Raw genomic sequence first — 17033 nt, 5'->3', positions numbered from 1 at the left:
CTCCGAGATTTGAACTCGGATCATTGGATTCAAAGTCCAAAGTGCTAACCATTACACCATGGAACCTCCCATTTGAAAGAAGTGCAAACTGCTGCAGCAATGTGGAAATGTCAAAGTTTTTAATATTCTACTGTCAAAGAGAAACTGAATTGGATTGCTTTCCTATTCTGGTAAACTTTTGCATATTGAACTATGTTGGGGAAGGATGTTGCCCAAAAGACTCAAATAACGGTATAACTCTGTTGAACAGTGGTTTTTATGTGAGATAATATTTTTCAATGAAAGATAAGTTGCCCCCTGAGGCAAATCTCTTCTGTCAAAATGGAAAGCTCACCCTGGTACGGGAGGGTGGATGGTGTCGTGGTTAGCACTCTGGACTCTGAAAACAGGGATCTGAGTACAAATTTCAGTGGGACTTATCTGAACATTACAATTTTCTTTTCCATTCAGTTCTTAAAAGTTTTATTTGGAACAACATCACATTTACTTATAAACATGTAAAAATCAACCTGTACATATGTATCTCTGTATATATAGCTATATGTCTCTGTATATTTATAGGAACATATAAACATATAGATTATAAAAATAAATATAATTAGTGGAGGTGAAAATCATGAACAGTTGTTGCCTCTCAGCATTTGAAACATGAGTTTCTACTTCTTTCTCTTTTATATGTCCTGAAATTGAGATAGTCACTTTTTACTCAGTATTGATCCAACAATACAGTTGATGTATACAAAGCATATCATATGATTTGTGAATAAAGTTCAAAAATGAGAATTTGATCAGTACCTGTGATGCCTCCGACCAAAAGCTTATATTTTACGATTGGAGATCAACTGTTGTAAATCAGCATGAAAAACATTTTCTTTTCACGATTTCCATACTAATATAAAACAACATTTTTACTAGCTGAATGAGATCATCATTTGGGTTCCTCTATGTTTGATTGAAGAAAACTTCTCATTCAAAATGTGCTATTTTCGCCTTATCAATAGCGGGAAAGCTTAAAAAAGTGATGCTGTGAATCACCCGTCTGAAATGCGTTTGAGAAAATCAGGATATGATTTTATAATGGCTAACTACTTTGTGAAGAAATTTGATGTCAAAGTATTGTAAAGTTTGTATTGATGTAACTTGTTCAAGCTGATGGACATTTTGAAAGCATTCAATAATTGACTCTTTCAACCTACTGGTGTTGGATTTGAGCTATCAATGAACAAAGATGAAGAAATGGAAAAGCTCAAGAGTAATAAAAAAAGTCCCTCCAAGGTTTCAAATCGGATCATTGGATGCAAAGTCCAAATTGCCAACCATTGCTCTATCGAGCCACCCATGCAGGAGACAGAGACATTGCTTCAGTAGTCTGGAAATGTAGACTGTTTTATTATGCTACAGGCAAAGATGAACATTGTGATATAACTTTTATATTCAGATAAACATTTGAATATTTAACACTTTTATAGAGAATATAGCTGAAAAGAATCAAATCACATTAAATCTCTATCCACTATGACCATTCAAATGAGATATCTTTTTATCAATATAAGAGAAGGACATCACTGATGCGCTCTCTTTTGTCTCAATGGAAAAGGCACTCTTGTGTGAGAGGGTTCCATGGTGTAATGGTTAGCACTCTGGACTCTGAATCCAGCGATCCGAGTTCAAATCTCGGTGGGACCTACTACAATAATGAGATTCACTGTTTAACTCATTTTTTAGAATTTGGTCTAGAAAAAACCTAATATCAATGTTTTATACTGATGCGTATGAACGCATAAGTATGTATAGATGCACACATAGCTTTATCCATCTAGATAGCTGTTAGACAATATGAACATATCAATTATTCATAAACATAAATATTGAAGCTGAACCTAGAAACTGTTCTTTCACATCCACATTGTAAACATGAGTTTATTTTCCTTTCTCATCTATATGGCCAGTAATGAGATAGTTCATTTTTGCTGATTTCTTAGCTGACAACATGCTGGACTTACACAGTGCATTTCATTGTGAATTTCTTTGAAAGTGAATTTCAGATTCACACCTTTGACATGTCTTTCAAAAGATTCAACTTTATTGGTTGTGGATTTACTGTTGAAAATCAGTGTGTAAAATCTTTGTACGTCTGAATTTCAAGATTATTATTCAAACTGCACATCTTCGGTCCCCGTAATACAAAGTTTGAGTCCTCAAGTTTTGTTTTAATGAATGCTTTGCAATTAAAAAGTTCCTTGTTCCCCTTATCAATAACAGTAAGATTTTAAAAAGTAATGTCGTGCATCAAGCCCCTGTGATGAGTTTGAGAAACCAGAGTGAGTTTGTAAAATCTCTCATTATTTTGAGCCATTTAGTTTCCAGGTATTGTAAAAATTCTATTATTTGCTCACATCTAGTAAACTTTTAGAGTATAATCAATAAATTAATTTTTCACCCTACCGGTATTAGATATGTGATATTAATGAATACACTTGAAAGAAAATGATTTGGTCAAGAGTCATAAAATGGTCCCACCGAGATTTGAACTCGGATCATTGGATTCAAAGTCCAAAGTGCTAACCATTACACCATGGAACCTCCCATGTGAAAGAAGTGCAAACTGCTGCAGCAATGTGGAAATGTCAAAGTTTTTAATATTCTACTGTCAAAGAGAAACTGAATTGGATTGCTTTCCTATTCTGGTAAACTTTTGCATATTGAACTATGTTGGGGAAGGATGTTGCCCAAAAGACTCAAATAACGGTATAACTCTGTTGAACAGTGGTTTTTATGTGAGATAATATTTTTCAATGAAAGATAAGTTGCCCCCTGAGGCAAATCTCTTCTGTCAAAATGGAAAGCTCACCCTGGTACGGGAGGGTGGATGGTGTCGTGGTTAGCACTCTGGACTCTGAAAACAGGGATCTGAGTACAAATTTCAGTGGGACTTATCTGAACATTACAATTTTCTTTTCCATTCAGTTCTTAAAAGTTTTATTTGGAACAACATCACATTTACTTATAAACATGTAAAAATCAACCTGTACATATGTATCTCTGTATATATAGCTATATGTCTCTGTATATTTATAGGAACATATAAACATATAGATTATAAAAATAAATATAATTAGTGGAGGTGAAAATCATGAACAGTTGTTGCCTCTCAGCATTTGAAACATGAGTTTCTACTTCTTTCTCTTTTATATGTCCTGAAATTGAGATAGTCACTTTTTACTCAGTATTGATCCAACAATACAGTTGATGTATACAAAGCATATCATATGATTTGTGAATAAAGTTCAAAAATGAGAATTTGATCAGTACCTGTGATGCCTCCGACCAAAAGCTTATATTTTACGATTGGAGATCAACTGTTGTAAATCAGCATGAAAAACATTTTCTTTTCACGATTTCCATACTAATATAAAACAACATTTTTACTAGCTGAATGAGATCATCATTTGGGTTCCTCTATGTTTGATTGAAGAAAACTTCTCATTCAAAATGTGCTATTTTCGCCTTATCAATAGCGGGAAAGCTTAAAAAAGTGATGCTGTGAATCACCCGTCTGAAATGCGTTTGAGAAAATCAGGATATGATTTTATAATGGCTAACTACTTTGTGAAGGAATTTGATGTCAAAGTATTGTAAAGTTTGTATTGATGTAACTTGTTCAAGCTGATGGACATTTTGAAAGCATTCAATAATTGACTCTTTCAACCTACTGGTGTTGGATTTGAGCTATCAATGAACAAAGATGAAGAAATGGAAAAGCTCAAGAGTAATAAAAAAAGTCCCTCCAAGGTTTCAAATCGGATCATTGGATGCAAAGTCCAAATTGCCAACCATTGCTCTATCGAGCCACCCATGCAGGAGACAGAGACATTGCTTCAGTAGTCTGGAAATGTAGACTGTTTTATTATGCTACAGGCAAAGATGAACATTGTGATATAACTTTTATATTCAGATAAACATTTGAATATTTAACACTTTTATAGAGAATATAGCTGAAAAGAATCAAATCACATTAAATCTCTATCCACTATGACCATTCAAATGAGATATCTTTTTATCAATATAAGAGAAGGACATCACTGATGCGCTCTCTTTTGTCTCAATGGAAAAGGCACTCTTGTGTGAGAGGGTTCCATGGTGTAATGGTTAGCACTCTGGACTCTGAATCCAGCGATCCGAGTTCAAATCTCGGTGGGACCTACTACAATAATGAGATTCACTGTTTAACTCATTTTTTAGAATTTGGTCTAGAAAAAACCTAATATCAATGTTTTATACTGATGCGTATGAACGCATAAGTATGTATAGATGCATACATAGCTTTATCCATCTAGATAGCTGTTAGACAATATGAACATATCAATTATTCATAAACATAAATATTGAAGCTGAACCTAGAAACTGTTCTTTCACATCCACATTGTAAACATGAGTTTATTTTCCTTTCTCATCTATATGGCCAGTAATGAGATAGTTCATTTTTGCTGATTTCTTAGCTGACAACATGCTGGACTTACACAGTGCATTTCATTGTGAATTTCTTTGAAAGTGAATTTCAGATTCACACCTTTGACATGTCTTTCAAAAGATTCAACTTTATTGGTTGTGGATTTACTGTTGAAAATCAGTGTGTAAAATCTTTGTACGTCTGAATTTCAAGATTATTATTCAAACTGCACATCTTCGGTCCCCGTAATACAAAGTTTGAGTCCTCAAGTTTTGTTTTAATGAATGCTTTGCAATTAAAAAGTTCCTTGTTCCCCTTATCAATAACAGTAAGATTTTAAAAAGTAATGTCGTGCATCAAGCCCCTGTGATGAGTTTGAGAAACCAGAGTGAGTTTGTAAAATCTCTCATTATTTTGAGCCATTTAGTTTCCAGGTATTGTAAAAATTCTATTATTTGCTCACATCTAGTAAACTTTTAGAGTATAATCAATAAATTAATTTTTCACCCTACCGGTATTAGATATGTGATATTAATGAATACACTTGAAAGAAAATGATTTGGTCAAGAGTCATAAAATGGTCCCACCGAGATTTGAACTCGGATCATTGGATTCAAAGTCCAAAGTGCTAACCATTACACCATGGAACCTCCCATGTGAAAGAAGTGCAAACTGCTGCAGCAATGTGGAAATGTCAACGTTTTTAATATTCTACTGTCAAAGAGAAACTGAATTGGATTGCTTTCCTATTCTGGTAAACTTTTGCATATTGAACTATGTTGGGGAAGGATGTTGCCCAAAAGACTCAAATAACGTTATAACTCTGTTGAACAGTGGTTTTTATGTGAGATAATATTTTTCAATGAAAGATAAGTTGCCCCCTGAGGCAAATCTCTTCTGTCAAAATGGAAAGCTCACCCTGGTACGGGAGGGTGGATGGTGTCGTGGTTAGCACTCTGGACTCTGAAAACAGGGATCTGAGTACAAATTTCAGTGGGACTTATCTGAACATTACAATTTTCTTTTCCATTCAGTTCTTAAAAGTTTTATTTGGAACAACATCACATTTACTTATAAACATGTAAAAATCAACCTGTACATATGTATCTCTGTATATATAGCTATATGTCTCTGTATATTTATAGGAACATATAAATATATAGATTATAAAAATAAATATAATTAGTGGAGGTGAAAATCATGAACAGTTGTTGCCTCTCAGCATTTGAAACATGAGTTTCTACTTCTTTCTCTTTTATATGTCCTGAAATTGAGATAGTCACTTTTTACTCAGTATTGATCCAACAATACAGTTGATGTATACAAAGCATATCATATGATTTGTGAATAAAGTTCAAAAATGAGAATTTGATCAGTACCTGTGATGCCTCCGACCAAAAGCTTATATTTTACGATTGGAGATCAACTGTTGTAAATCAGCATGAAAAACATTTTCTTTTCACGATTTCCATACTAATATAAAACAACATTTTTACTAGCTGAATGAGATCATCATTTGGGTTCCTCTATGTTTGATTGAAGAAAACTTCTCATTCAAAATGTGCTATTTTCGCCTTATCAATAGCGGGAAAGCTTAAAAAAGTGATGCTGTGAATCACCCGTCTGAAATGCGTTTGAGAAAATCAGGATATGATTTTATAATGGCTAACTACTTTGTGAAGGAATTTGATGTCAAAGTATTGTAAAGTTTGTATTGATGTAACTTGTTCAAGCTGATGGACATTTTGAAAGCATTCAATAATTGACTCTTTCAACCTACTGGTGTTGGATTTGAGCTATCAATGAACAAAGATGAAGAAATGGAAAAGCTCAAGAGTAATAAAAAAAGTCCCTCCAAGGTTTCAAATCGGATCATTGGATGCAAAGTCCAAATTGCCAACCATTGCTCTATCGAGCCACCCATGCAGGAGACAGAGACATTGCTTCAGTAGTCTGGAAATGTAGACTGTTTTATTATGCTACAGGCAAAGATGAACATTGTGATATAACTTTTATATTCAGATAAACATTTGAATATTTAACACTTTTATAGAGAATATAGCTGAAAAGAATCAAATCACATTAAATCTCTATCCACTATGACCATTCAAATGAGATATCTTTTTATCAATATAAGAGAAGGACATCACTGATGCGCTCTCTTTTGTCTCAATGGAAAAGGCACTCTTGTGTGAGAGGGTTCCATGGTGTAATGGTTAGCACTCTGGACTCTGAATCCAGTGATCCGAGTTCAAATCTCGGTGGGACCTACTACAATAATGAGATTCACTGTTTAACTCATTTTTTAGAATTTGGTCTAGAAAAAACCTAATATCAATGTTTTATACTGATGCGTATGAACGCATAAGTATGTATAGATGCATACATAGCTTTATCCATCTAGATAGCTGTTAGACAATATGAACATATCAATTATTCATAAACATAAATATTGAAGCTGAACCTAGAAACTGTTCTTTCACATCCACATTGTAAACATGAGTTTATTTTCCTTTCTCATCTATATGGCCAGTAATGAGATAGTTCATTTTTGCTGATTTCTTAGCTGACAACATGCTGGACTTACACAGTGCATTTCATTGTGAATTTCTTTGAAAGTGAATTTCAGATTCACACCTTTGACATGTCTTTCAAAAGATTCAACTTTATTGGTTGTGGATTTACTGTTGAAAATCAGTGTGTAAAATCTTTGTACGTCTGAATTTCAAGATTATTATTCAAACTGCACATCTTCGGTCCCCGTAATACAAAGTTTGAGTCCTCAAGTTTTGTTTTAATGAATGCTTTGCAATTAAAAAGTTCCTTGTTCCCCTTATCAATAACAGTAAGATTTTAAAAAGTAATGTCGTGCATCAAGCCCCTGTGATGAGTTTGAGAAACCAGAGTGAGTTTGTAAAATCTCTCATTATTTTGAGCCATTTAGTTTCCAGGTATTGTAAAAATTCTATTATTTGCTCACATCTAGTAAACTTTTAGAGTATAATCAATAAATTAATTTTTCACCCTACCGGTATTAGATATGTGATATTAATGAATACACTTGAAAGAAAATGATTTGGTCAAGAGTCATAAAATGGTCCCACCGAGATTTGAACTCGGATCATTGGATTCAAAGTCCAAAGTGCTAACCATTACACCATGGAACCTCCCATGTGAAAGAAGTGCAAACTGCTGCAGCAATGTGGAAATGTCAACGTTTTTAATATTCTACTGTCAAAGAGAAACTGAATTGGATTGCTTTCCTATTCTGGTAAACTTTTGCATATTGAACTATGTTGGGGAAGGATGTTGCCCAAAAGACTCAAATAACGTTATAACTCTGTTGAACAGTGGTTTTTATGTGAGATAATATTTTTCAATGAAAGATAAGTTGCCCCCTGAGGCAAATCTCTTCTGTCAAAATGGAAAGCTCACCCTGGTACGGGAGGGTGGATGGTGTCGTGGTTAGCACTCTGGACTCTGAAAACAGGGATCTGAGTACAAATTTCAGTGGGACTTATCTGAACATTACAATTTTCTTTTCCATTCAGTTCTTAAAAGTTTTATTTGGAACAACATCACATTTACTTATAAACATGTAAAAATCAACCTGTACATATGTATCTCTGTATATATAGCTATATGTCTCTGTATATTTATAGGAACATATAAATATATAGATTATAAAAATAAATATAATTAGTGGAGGTGAAAATCATGAACAGTTGTTGCCTCTCAGCATTTGAAACATGAGTTTCTACTTCTTTCTCTTTTATATGTCCTGAAATTGAGATAGTCACTTTTTACTCAGTATTGATCCAACAATACAGTTGATGTATACAAAGCATATCATATGATTTGTGAATAAAGTTCAAAAATGAGAATTTGATCAGTACCTGTGATGCCTCCGACCAAAAGCTTATATTTTACGATTGGAGATCAACTGTTGTAAATCAGCATGAAAAACATTTTCTTTTCACGATTTCCATACTAATATAAAACAACATTTTTACTAGCTGAATGAGATCATCATTTGGGTTCCTCTATGTTTGATTGAAGAAAACTTCTCATTCAAAATGTGCTATTTTCGCCTTATCAATAGCGGGAAAGCTTAAAAAAGTGATGCTGTGAATCACCCGTCTGAAATGCGTTTGAGAAAATCAGGATATGATTTTATAATGGCTAACTACTTTGTGAAGGAATTTGATGTCAAAGTATTGTAAAGTTTGTATTGATGTAACTTGTTCAAGCTGATGGACATTTTGAAAGCATTCAATAATTGACTCTTTCAACCTACTGGTGTTGGATTTGAGCTATCAATGAACAAAGATGAAGAAATGGAAAAGCTCAAGAGTAATAAAAAAAGTCCCTCCAAGGTTTCAAATCGGATCATTGGATGCAAAGTCCAAATTGCCAACCATTGCTCTATCGAGCCACCCATGCAGGAGACAGAGACATTGCTTCAGTAGTCTGGAAATGTAGACTGTTTTATTATGCTACAGGCAAAGATGAACATTGTGATATAACTTTTATATTCAGATAAACATTTGAATATTTAACACTTTTATAGAGAATATAGCTGAAAAGAATCAAATCACATTAAATCTCTATCCACTATGACCATTCAAATGAGATATCTTTTTATCAATATAAGAGAAGGACATCACTGATGCGCTCTCTTTTGTCTCAATGGAAAAGGCACTCTTGTGTGAGAGGGTTCCATGGTGTAATGGTTAGCACTCTGGACTCTGAATCCAGTGATCCGAGTTCAAATCTCGGTGGGACCTACTACAATAATGAGATTCACTGTTTAACTCATTTTTTAGAATTTGGTCTAGAAAAAACCTAATATCAATGTTTTATACTGATGCGTATGAACGCATAAGTATGTATAGATGCATACATAGCTTTATCCATCTAGATAGCTGTTAGACAATATGAACATATCAATTATTCATAAACATAAATATTGAAGCTGAACCTAGAAACTGTTCTTTCACATCCACATTGTAAACATGAGTTTATTTTCCTTTCTCATCTATATGGCCAGTAATGAGATAGTTCATTTTTGCTGATTTCTTAGCTGACAACATGCTGGACTTACACAGTGCATTTCATTGTGAATTTCTTTGAAAGTGAATTTCAGATTCACACCTTTGACATGTCTTTCAAAAGATTCAACTTTATTGGTTGTGGATTTACTGTTGAAAATCAGTGTGTAAAATCTTTGTACGTCTGAATTTCAAGATTATTATTCAAACTGCACATCTTCGGTCCCCGTAATACAAAATTTAACTCCTCAAGTTTTGTTTTAATGAATGCTTTGCAATTAAAAAGTTCCTTGTTCCCCTTATCAATAACAGTAAGATTTTAAAAGGTAATGTCGTGCATCAAGCCCCTGTGATGAGTTTGAGAAACCAGAGTGAGTTTGTAAAATCTCTCATTATTTTGAGCCATTTAGTTTCCAGGTATTGTAAAAATTCTATTATTTGCTCACATCTAGTAAACTTTTAGAGTATAATCAATAAATTAATTTTTCACCCTACCGGTATTAGATATGTGATATTAATGAATACACTTGAAAGAAAATGATTTGGTCAAGAGTCATAAAATGGTCCCACCGAGATTTGAACTCGGATCATTGGATTCAAAGTCCAAAGTGCTAACCATTACACCATGGAACCTCCCATGTGAAAGGAGTGCAAACTGCTGCAGCAATGTGGAAATGTCAAAGTTTTTAATATTCTACTGTCAAAGAGAAACTGAATTGGATTGCTTTCCTATTCTGGTAAACTTTTGCATATTGAACTATGTTGGGGAAGGATGTTGCCCAAAAGACTCAAATAACGTTATAACTCTGTTGAACAGTGGTTTTTATGTGAGATAATATTTTTCAATGAAAGATAAGTTGCCCCCTGAGGCAAATCTCTTCTGTCAAAATGGAAAGCTCACCCTGGTACGGGAGGGTGGATGGTGTCGTGGTTAGCACTCTGGACTCTGAAAACAGGGATCTGAGTACAAATTTCAGTGGGACTTATCTGAACATTACAATTTTCTTTTCCATTCAGTTCTTAAAAGTTTTATTTGGAACAACATCACATTTACTTATAAACATGTAAAAATCAACCTGTACATATGTATCTCTGTATATATAGCTATATGTCTCTGTATATTTATAGGAACATATAAACATATAGATTATAAAAATAAATATAATTAGTGGAGGTGAAAATCATGAACAGTTGTTGCCTCTCAGCATTTGAAACATGAGTTTCTACTTCTTTCTCTTTTATATGTCCTGAAATTTAGATAGTCACTTTTTACTCAGTATTGATCCAACAATACAGTTGATGTATACAAAGCATATCATATGATTTGTGAATAAAGTTCAAAAATGAGAATTTGATCAGTACCTGTGATGCCTCCGACCAAAAGCTTATATTTTACGATTGGAGATCAACTGTTGTAAATCAGCATGAAAAACATTTTCTTTTCACGATTTCCATACTAATATAAAACAACATTTTTACTAGCTGAATGAGATCATCATTTGGGTTCCTCTATGTTTGATTGAAGAAAACTTCTCATTCAAAATGTGCTATTTTCGCCTTATCAATAGCGGGAAAGCTTAAAAAAGTGATGCTGTGAATCACCCGTCTGAAATGCGTTTGAGAAAATCAGGATATGATTTTATAATGGCTAACTACTTTGTGAAGAAATTTGATGTCAAAGTATTGTAAAGTTTGTATTGATGTAACTTGTTCAAGCTGATGGACATTTTGAAAGCATTCAATAATTGACTCTTTCAACCTACTGGTGTTGGATTTGAGCTATCAATGAACAAAGATGAAGAAATGGAAAAGCTCAAGAGTAATAAAAAAAGTCCCTCCAAGGTTTCAAATCGGATCATTGGATGCAAAGTCCAAATTGCCAACCATTGCTCTATCGAGCCACCCATGCAGGAGACAGAGACATTGCTTCAGTAGTCTGGAAATGTAGACTGTTTTATTATGCTACAGGCAAAGATGAACATTGTGATATAACTTTTATATTCAGATAAACATTTGAATATTTAACACTTTTATAGAGAATATAGCTGAAAAGAATCAAATCACATTAAATCTCTATCCACTATGACCATTCAAATGAGATATCTTTTTATCAATATAAGAGAAGGACATCACTGATGCGCTCTCTTTTGTCTCAATGGAAAAGGCACTCTTGTGTGAGATGGTTCCATGGTGTAATGGTTAGCACTCTGGACTCTGAATCCAGCGATCCGAGTTCAAATCTCGGTGGGACCTACTACAATTATGAGATTCACTGTTTAACTCATTTTTTAGAATTTGGTCTAGAAAAAACCTAATATCAATGTTTTATACTGATGCGTATGAACGCATAAGTATGTATAGATGCATACATAGCTTTATCCATCTAGATAGCTGTTAGACAATATGAACATATCAATTATTCATAAACATAAATATTGAAGCTGAACCTAGAAACTGTTCTTTCACATCCACATTGTAAACATGAGTTTATTTTCCTTTCTCATCTATATGGCCAGTAATGAGATAGTTCATTTTTGCTGATTTCTTAGCTGACAACATGCTGGACTTACACAGTGCATTTCATTGTGAATTTCTTTGAAAGTGAATTTCAGATTCACACCTTTGACATGTCTTTCAAAAGATTCAACTTTATTGGTTGTGGATTTACTGTTGAAAATCAGTGTGTAAAATCTTTGTACGTCTGAATTTCAAGATTATTATTCAAACTGCACATCTTCGGTCCCCGTAATACAAAGTTTGAGTCCTCAAGTTTTGTTTTAATGAATGCTTTGCAATTAAAAAGTTCCTTGTTCCCCTTATCAATAACAGTAAGATTTTAAAAAGTAATGTCGTGCATCAAGCCCCTGTGATGAGTTTGAGAAACCAGAGTGAGTTTGTAAAATCTCTCATTATTTTGAGCCATTTAGTTTCCAGGTATTGTAAAAATTCTATTATTTGCTCACATCTAGTAAACTTTTAGAGTATAATCAATAAATTAATTTTTCACCCTACCGGTATTAGATATGTGATATTAATGAATACACTTGAAAGAAAATGATTTGGTCAAGAGTCATAAAATGGTCCCACCGAGATTTGAACTCGGATCATTGGATTCAAAGTCCAAAGTGCTAACCATTACACCATGGAACCTCCCATGTGAAAGAAGTGCAAACTGCTGCAGCAATGTGGAAATGTCAAAGTTTTTAATATTCTACTGTCAAAGAGAAACTGAATTGGATTGCTTTCCTATTCTGGTAAACTTTTGCATATTGAACTATGTTGGGGAAGGATGTTGCCCAAAAGACTCAAATAACGTTATAACTCTTTTGAACAGTGGTTTTTATGTGAGATAATATTTTTCAATGAAAGATAAGTTGCCCCCTGAGGCAAATCTCTTCTGTCAAAATGGAAAGCTCACCCTGGTACGGGAGGGTGGATGGTGTCGTGGTTAGCACTCTGGACTCTGAAAACAGGGATCTGAGTACAAATTTCAGTGGGACTTATCTGAACATTACAATTTTCTTTTCCATTCAGTTCTTAAAAGTTTTATTTGGAACAACATCACATTTACTTATAAACATGTAAAAATCAACCTGTACATATGTATCTCTGTATATATAGCTATATGTCTCTGTATATTTATAGGAACATATAAACATATAGATTATAAAAATAAATATAATTAGTGGAGGTGAAAATCATGAACAGTTGTTGCCTCTCAGCATTTGAAACATGAGTTTCTACTTCTTTCTCTTTTATATGTCCTGAAATTGAGATAGTCACTTTTTACTCAGTATTGATCCAACAATACAGTTGATGTATACAAAGCATATCATATGATTTGTGAATAAAGTTCAAAAATGAGAATTTGATCAGTACCTGTGATGCCTCCGACCAAAAGCTTATATTTTACGATTGGAGATCAACTGTTGTAAATCAGCATGAAAAACATTTTCTTTTCACGATTTCCATACTAATATAAAACAACATTTTTACTAGCTGAATGAGATCATCATTTGGGTTCCTCTATGTTTGATTGAAGAAAACTTCTCATTCAAAATGTGCTATTTTCGCCTTATCAATAGCGGGAAAGCTTAAAAAAGTGATGCTGTGAATCACCCGTCTGAAATGCGTTTGAGAAAATCAGGATATGATTTTATAATGGCTAACTACTTTGTGAAGGAATTTGATGTCAAAGTATTGTAAAGTTTGTATTGATGTAACTTGTTCAAGCTGATGGACATTTTGAAAGCATTCAATAATTGACTCTTTCAACCTACTGGTGTTGGATTTGAGCTATCAATGAACAAAGATGAAGAAATGGAAAAGCTCAAGAGTAATAAAAAAAGTCCCTCCAAGGTTTCAAATCGGATCATTGGATGCAAAGTCCAAATTGCCAACCATTGCTCTATCGAGCCACCCATGCAGGAGACAGAGACATTGCTTCAGAAGTCTGGAAATGTAGACTGTTTTATTATGCTACAGGCAAAGATGAACATTGTGATATAACTTTTATATTCAGATAAACATTTGAATATTTAACACTTTTATAGAGAATATAGCTGAAAAGAATCAAATCACATTAAATCTCTATCCACTATGACCATTCAAATGAGATATCTTTTTATCAATATAAGAGAAGGACATCACTGATGCGCTCTCTTTTGTCTCAATGGAAAAGGCACTCTTGTGTGAGAGGGTTCCATGGTGTAATGGTTAGCACTCTTGACTCTGAATCCAGCGATCCGAGTTCAAATCTCGTTGGGACCTACTACAATTATGAGATTCACTGTTTAACTCATTTTTTAGAATTTGGTCTAGAAAAAACCTAATATCAATGTTTTATACTGATGCGTATGAACGCATAAGTATGTATAGATGCATACATAGCTTTATCCATCTAGATAGCTGTTAGACAATATGAACATATCAATTATTCATAAACATAAATATTGAAGCTGAACCTAGAAACTGTTCTTTCACATCCACATTGTAAACATGAGTTTATTTTCCTTTCTCATCTATATGGCCAGTAATGAGATAGTTCATTTTTGCTGATTTCTTAGCTGACAACATGCTGGACTTACACAGTGCATTTCATTGTGAATTTCTTTGAAAGTGAATTTCAGATTCACACCTTTGACATGTCTTTCAAAAGATTCAACTTTATTGGTTGTGGATTTACTGTTGAAAATCAGTGTGTAAAATCTTTGTACGTCTGAATTTCAAGATTATTATTCAAACTGCACATCTTCGGTCCCCGTAATACAAAGTTTGACTACTCAAGTTTTGTTTTAATGAATGCTTTGCAATTAAAAAGTTCCTTGTTCCCCTTATCAATAACAGTAAGATTTTAAAAAGTAATGTCGTGCATCAGGCCCCTGTGATGAGTTTGAGAAACCAGAGTGAGTTTGTAAAATCTCTCATTATTTTGAGCCATTTAGTTTCCAGGTATTGTAAAAATTCTATTATTTGCTCACATCTAGTAAACTTTTAGAGTATAATCAATAAATTAATTTTTCACCCTACCGGTATTAGATATGTGATATTAATGAATACACTTGAAAGAAAATGATTTGGTCAAGAGTCATAAAATGGTCCCACCGAGATTTGAACTCGGATCATTGGATTCAAAGTCCAAAGTGCTAACCATTACACCATGGAACCTCCCATGTGAAAGGAGTGCAAACTGCTGCAGCAATGTGGAAATGTCAAAGTTTTTAATATTCTACTGTCAAAGAGAAACTGAATTGGATTGCTTTCCTATTCTGGTAAACTTTTGCATATTGAACTATGTTGGGGAAGGATGTTGCCCAAAAGACTCAAATAACGTTATAACTCTGTTGAACTGTGGTTTTTATGTGAGATAATATTTTTCAATGAAAGATAAGTTGCCCCCTGAGGCAAATCTCTTCTGTCAAAATGGAAAGCTCACCCTGGTACGGGAGGGTGGATGGTGTCGTGGTTAGCACTCTGGACTCTGAAAACAGGGATCTGAGTACAAATTTCAGTGGGACTTATCTGAACATTACAATTTTCTTTTCCATTCAGTTCTTAAAAGTTTTATTTGGAACAACATCACATTTACTTATAAACATGTAAAAATCAACCTGTACATATGTATCTCTGTATATATAGCTATATGTCTCTGTATATTTATAGGAACATATAAACATATAGATTATAAAAATAAATATAATTAGTGGAGGTGAAAATCATGAACAGTTGTTGCCTCTCAGCATTTGAAACATGAGTTTCTACTTCTTTCTCTTTTATATGTCCTGAAATTGAGATAGTCACTTTTTACTCAGTATTGATCCAACAATACAGTTGATGTATACAAAGCATATCATATGATTTGTGAATAAAGTTCAAAAATGAGAATTTGATCAGTACCTGTGATGCCTCCGACCAAAAGCTTATATTTTACGATTGGAGATCAACTGTTGTAAATCAGCATGAAAAACATTTTCTTTTCACGATTTCCATACTAATATAAAACAACATTTTTACTAGCTGAATGAGATCATCATTTGGGTTCCTCTATGTTTGATTGAAGAAAACTTCTCATTCAAAATGTGCTATTTTCGCCTTATCAATAGCGGGAAAGCTTAAAAAAGTGATGCTGTGAATCACCCGTCTGAAATGCGTTTGAGAAAATCAGGATATGATTTTATAATGGCTAACTACTTTGTGAAGAAATTTGATGTCAAAGTATTGTAAAGTTTGTATTGATGTAACTTGTTCAAGCTGATGGACATTTTGAAAGCATTCAATAATTGACTCTTTCAACCTACTGGTGTTGGATTTGAGCTATCAATGAACAAAGATGAAGAAATGGAAAAGCTCAAGAGTAATAAAAAAAGTCCCTCCAAGGTTTCAAATCGGATCATTGGATGCAAAGTCCAAATTGCCAACCATTGCTCTATCGAGCCACCCATGCAGGAGACAGAGACATTGCTTCAGTAGTCTGGAAATGTAGACTGTTTTATTATGCTACAGGCAAAGATGAACATTGTGATATAACTTTTATATTCAGATAAACATTTGAATATTTAACACTTTTATAGAGAATATAGCTGAAAAGAATCAAATCACATTAAATCTCTATCCACTATGACCATTCAAATGAGATATCTTTTTATCAATATAAGAGAAGGACATCACTGATGCGCTCTCTTTTGTCTCAATGGAAAAGGCACTCTTGTGTGAGAGGGTTCCATGGTGTAATGGTTAGCACTCTTGACTCTGAATCCAGCGATCCGAGTTCAAATCTCGTTGGGACCTACTACAATTATGAGATTCACTGTTTAACTCATTTTTTAGAATTTGGTCTAGAAAAAACCTAATATCAATGTTTTATACTGATGCGTATGAACGCATAAGTATGTATAGATGCATACATAGCTTTATCCATCTAGATAGCTGTTAGACAATATGAACATATCAATTATTCATAAACATAAATATTGAAGCTGAACCTAGAAACTGTTCTTTCACATCCACATTGTAAACATGAGTTTATTTTCCTT

At 33.6% G+C, this 17033-nt stretch overlaps 11 non-coding genes across 11 annotated transcripts; 5 read left to right on the top strand and 6 right to left on the bottom strand.

Annotated features, from left to right (window-relative positions):
• The first annotated feature begins 1614 nt into the window (after window positions 1-1614).
• On the top strand, window positions 1615-1686 carry TRNAQ-CUG (transfer RNA glutamine (anticodon CUG)). Its single transcript has one exon. It is a non-coding gene; the product is annotated as a tRNA-Gln (tRNA).
• Window positions 1687-2511: 825 nt separating this feature from the next.
• On the bottom strand, window positions 2512-2583 carry TRNAQ-UUG (transfer RNA glutamine (anticodon UUG)). The gene has a single exon. It is a non-coding gene; the product is annotated as a tRNA-Gln (tRNA).
• Window positions 2584-4131: 1548 nt separating this feature from the next.
• TRNAQ-CUG (transfer RNA glutamine (anticodon CUG)) lies at window positions 4132-4203 on the top strand. Its single transcript has one exon. It is a non-coding gene; the product is annotated as a tRNA-Gln (tRNA).
• Window positions 4204-5028: 825 nt separating this feature from the next.
• On the bottom strand, window positions 5029-5100 carry TRNAQ-UUG (transfer RNA glutamine (anticodon UUG)). Its single transcript has one exon. It is a non-coding gene; the product is annotated as a tRNA-Gln (tRNA).
• A 1548-nt stretch (window positions 5101-6648) lies between these two features.
• TRNAQ-CUG (transfer RNA glutamine (anticodon CUG)) lies at window positions 6649-6720 on the top strand. Its single transcript has one exon. It is a non-coding gene; the product is annotated as a tRNA-Gln (tRNA).
• Window positions 6721-7545: 825 nt separating this feature from the next.
• Window positions 7546-7617, bottom strand: TRNAQ-UUG (transfer RNA glutamine (anticodon UUG)). Its single transcript has one exon. It is a non-coding gene; the product is annotated as a tRNA-Gln (tRNA).
• Window positions 7618-9165: 1548 nt separating this feature from the next.
• On the top strand, window positions 9166-9237 carry TRNAQ-CUG (transfer RNA glutamine (anticodon CUG)). Its single transcript has one exon. It is a non-coding gene; the product is annotated as a tRNA-Gln (tRNA).
• Window positions 9238-10062: 825 nt separating this feature from the next.
• Window positions 10063-10134, bottom strand: TRNAQ-UUG (transfer RNA glutamine (anticodon UUG)). Its single transcript has one exon. It is a non-coding gene; the product is annotated as a tRNA-Gln (tRNA).
• A 1548-nt stretch (window positions 10135-11682) lies between these two features.
• Window positions 11683-11754, top strand: TRNAQ-CUG (transfer RNA glutamine (anticodon CUG)). Its single transcript has one exon. It is a non-coding gene; the product is annotated as a tRNA-Gln (tRNA).
• An 825-nt stretch (window positions 11755-12579) lies between these two features.
• On the bottom strand, window positions 12580-12651 carry TRNAQ-UUG (transfer RNA glutamine (anticodon UUG)). The gene has a single exon. It is a non-coding gene; the product is annotated as a tRNA-Gln (tRNA).
• A 2445-nt stretch (window positions 12652-15096) lies between these two features.
• On the bottom strand, window positions 15097-15168 carry TRNAQ-UUG (transfer RNA glutamine (anticodon UUG)). Its single transcript has one exon. It is a non-coding gene; the product is annotated as a tRNA-Gln (tRNA).
• Window positions 15169-17033: the final 1865 nt, after the last annotated feature.

The sequence above is a fragment of the Triturus cristatus genome, chromosome 5_2 (genome assembly GCF_964204655.1).
Source record: "Triturus cristatus chromosome 5_2, aTriCri1.1, whole genome shotgun sequence".
NCBI lineage: Eukaryota > Metazoa > Chordata > Amphibia > Caudata > Salamandridae > Triturus > Triturus cristatus.
Note: the sequence above shows the minus strand (reverse complement) of the source record. Positions and strands in the feature narration are given on the sequence as shown.